Here is a 4,204-nt window from a genome sequence, read left to right on the forward strand (position 1 = left end):
ATCCTCAGTAATTTAGCGAGGCCTACGCAATTCAGCGAGATCCTGTTTCTAAATACAATATTAAAAAAAGACTGAGGATGTGGCTCAGTGGTAAGTGCCCTTGGGTTCAAAAGGAAAGGAAATTACAGAGGAAGAAGTAAGTACACTTGACAGTAGAGCAATAAGAAATCATCCGAGGCAATAAATAAATAAATAAACCCAAACAGAACCTTGGTTTTTAAAAATGAACAAAGACTCAGAGCCTTGCTAACATGATGTTAAACAATTCAGTATACATTTTCTCAGCAAGAGAAAAAAAAATGAGGCAGAACAAAAATTGAAGAAATAATGGCCAAGATTTTCCCAAATTTGATAAGACAAAAATTTGCCAGTACAAGATGCTAAATGAACACCAATTAAAATAAATACTGTTCCAAACTGTTGAAAGTCAAAGAAAAGAAGAAAACCTTGAATCTATCAAAAGAATCATACCACATTACCTACAAGGAGAGGCCACAGATGAGATTCATAAATTGCCCTAGAATATGTTGCATTTGAATGAAATCATTAACCTTTGCCACATAAAGCAGCTACTAAATCCCAAAGAAGCAAACAGCACTGACATTGGTAGGCTTATTGAAGCACTCAACACTGACACTAATTCAAGTAATTGGAAGTGAATAAATCTCTCTGGTCCCTAAAGATCTAAATCAGTTGACATGATGGTATTTATAGAAGCATTAAGAGCATTTTGTTGCTAATCTGAGTACAGGGGCAATTTTATAAATCAGTAATGAGATCTAATGGAATCAGATCCTGTGTGAATAAGGCTCAGACATCTTCAAGAAAAGATTTCCAGCTTAAGTTTAAAATGAAAAGGGGCTGGGGTTTGGGGAGAGGCAGAAGGATAAAGAAAGAACCATAAACTGAAAAAGCAACAAATAAGTGCCATCCTTTGGCAAATAGACTAAGTACTATTGCTTAGGAAAAAACATGATATATTCAAGTATTCAAAAATATCAAATACTTCTGACTTCTAATATCATTGTCTATTTAAAGAGTTGAAGAATGAAATTGGAGTGTCCCTTGGCTTCCAGATTAAGCAATGAAAGAATTTAAATAGGTCTTGCTGATTGGAAATGGCTATAAATGGACACAAAGGATTTGGAGACACTTAGACAACCAGGTGTTTTAAGTACAGAATCAAGATGGCTATTGTTTCACTCTAGAGTGAAATCTGTCCTAGAATATGTTGCATTTGAATGAACAGGGTAAAATTTCAGCTTCTGATAGAAGGAGGGAATTCTTTTGTAAATGCTTCAATAGTTCACTATATTAGAGAAGCAAAGTGGTTAGAAAAAAAGCTAGGTAAGTAACAACAAATAAAGTTCCCTCCAGAGTATACTGCATTTAATCAAATTCTGTGTAATCTGGCACTTGCTATACTGATTTCCCAATTTGATATCCTGAGTCAGACCATTTTATTCCTACAAAAAAATCTATAGTGTCTAGGCAGAGACATATTAATTCAGTTAGAGTCTCAAGAGGAAAAGAAAACATTGAATTATGATGCAGACCTTTAATGTGTTTTTTAAAAAGGAACAAGAAGAAAAAGTTTTTTCACAATATAGTATAAGACAATGATCTCAAGCTGAAAAATGTAGGCTAGCATTCTAGATGAGCTTTTCATTCATTAGCTGTTCATATATATCTTCCTGTTTCTAACCCAAACCATGAAATTTCCCACTCTGTTTCAAGAATGGCTGAGATATTAATTCTTCTAATTAAATATTTAGAAAGCTATAATATTTTGCTATTCATATGCATGCGCATATGTGAGGAGTCTCCATCATGTAGAAAAAAATTTAGAATAATCCAGATGCTATTCTTCATTCCCCATAAAATTAAGAGTGCAATCTATTCCCATTTACAAAATCAAGATATAGTATATTTATTTACTTATTTATTTATTTGTACTGGGGATTGGACTCAGGGTCACTTAACCACTCAAACACATCCCCAGTCCTATTTTGTATTTTTTTTTAGAGATAGGGTCTCACTGAGTTGCTTAGTGCCTCACTGTTGCTGAGGCTGGCTCTGAACTCTCCATCCTCCTATCTCAGCCTCCTAAGCCACTGGGATTACAGGCATGTGCACCGCACCCAGCTAATTATTTCATTTTTAAAGAGCTGCTTACACTTTGAACAAAGCAACTACAAAAACTTAGAAGTTGTATTTCATATTTGCTTTGCAGATGTGAAAAAGCATTAAAAGCAATTCTTTGTTCAAAAAAATCCCAACTCTGTCTCTAGCTGTTTATTCAATAAATGCTATCAACCTACCTTACTGCAGACAGAACAGAAACCCACACTGAAAATTAGCAAATTGAAAATACCATATTAAAATTACTCCAAAATCTTAATAGTGGTTCTGGTGGGGTAGTGGATTATGGGAGATTTTCCTTCCTCCTTTCTTTCCAATCCTTTCTCTCTCTGCCCTCCCCCATCTTTCTTTTTTTTTTTTTTTCCATTTCCAACATTTAAAAAAAATATTTAGTAAAGTAGATTTTTTAAACAAATTATTGAATTTTAAAGACTTTGGCCTAGAAAGACAAATCCAGCCCTCCATATTCATGTTAAATTATCTCTGGGCTGGGGTTGCGGCTCAGTGGTAGAGTGCTTGCCTAGCATGTGTGAGGCACTGGGTTTGATTCTCAGCACCACATATAAATAAGTAAATTAAATAATGGCTCATCAACAACTAATAAAAATATTTTTTTAAAAATATATCTGACATTTAACCTTGTTTTAAATGCCCCTTCCTGCTCCTTTCAAGTCCTCCCTCCTCTTTCCATCTCTTCCTTCCGCTTTCTTCCTTCATTTCTTCCCTCCACCTTTCCTTTCTTCCTTCCTTGTCCAAATCCTCCAGTACAAGATCGAGCAGAAGTGATGAGACCTGACATTCCTGTTGTTCCTGATCTTAAGGGCAACACTTTCTGTCTTTCACCATTAAGTCTGATGTTAGCCGTAGGCTTCTTGCAGATGTCCTTTTCAGATTAAAAATGGTTCCTTGTAATCCTGTGAATATGAGGATTCCAGTGAGGATTGAATGTTGGGTTTGTAAAATGCTTTTTATGCTTCTCTTGAGATAATCATGCTATTTTTCATTTCAAGTTTATCAGTATGGTAAATTGTGTTGATTGATTTTTTCCAATTATTTTATTGTGATTAAATACATATAATGAAATTTATTTCTCGACCAATTTTAAACGTACAGCTCAATAGTGTTAATATATTCATATATTGTGCAGCTATCACCAATATCTGTCTCTAAAATGCTTTTCATTTTGTAAAACTGAAACTTCATATTTCCTAAATAGTGACTCCTTGTGTCCCCTAACCCGGTCCCTAGCAACCACCAGTCTAATTTCTCTATGATTTGTCCTATTCTTCATTCCACATGTAAGTGGAATCTTACAGTATTTGTCTTTTTGTGACAGGCTTATTTCACTTAGTCTAATGCCCAGATTGACATGTTATAGCTTACATCACAATTTCCTTCTATATATAATATTTCATTGTAGGCATATAGACAATTTGCTTATTCATTCATTAGTCATTGGGTACTTGAGTGGCTTCTACCTTTTAACTATTCTGAATAATGCTGCCATGAACACAGGTGTACAAATATCTCTTTGAGACTCTGATTTCAATTCTTTTGGTTATATGCTTGGGAGGGAAATTGGAGTTGTTGGATCATATGGTTAATTCTATTTTTAATTTCTTGAGAAACTGTCATGCTATTTTCCACAGCAGCTGTAGCTTATTCCTACCACCAGTGCACAAGGGTTCTGGTTTTTCTACATCCTCTCCAATGCTTGTTATTTCCTATTTTTTGGTAGTAGCTATCCTAATGGGTGTTAATGTGAGTTTCAGTTTGCATTTCCCTAAAGATTACTAATGTTGAGAAACTTTATGTGCTAACAGTCTTTTATATATCTTCTTTGGCGAAAGATGTATTCCAACTCTTTGCCCATTTTAAGAAATGATTACATATTAAATTATATAAAACCATATGATCTTCCAGCTTTCATTCTACTTCCCATGCTACCCTCTAGCCATGCTCCATAACTTCAGTGCAGTTTCTCAAACATGCTGTGCTGTTTCATTCCTTGATTGTGCAGTTCTACTTACTTGGAATTCAACCTCTGTCGCCCTTTCTGCCC

This window comes from Marmota flaviventris, chromosome 12 (genome assembly GCF_047511675.1).
Source record: "Marmota flaviventris isolate mMarFla1 chromosome 12, mMarFla1.hap1, whole genome shotgun sequence".
Lineage (NCBI taxonomy): Eukaryota > Metazoa > Chordata > Mammalia > Rodentia > Sciuridae > Marmota > Marmota flaviventris.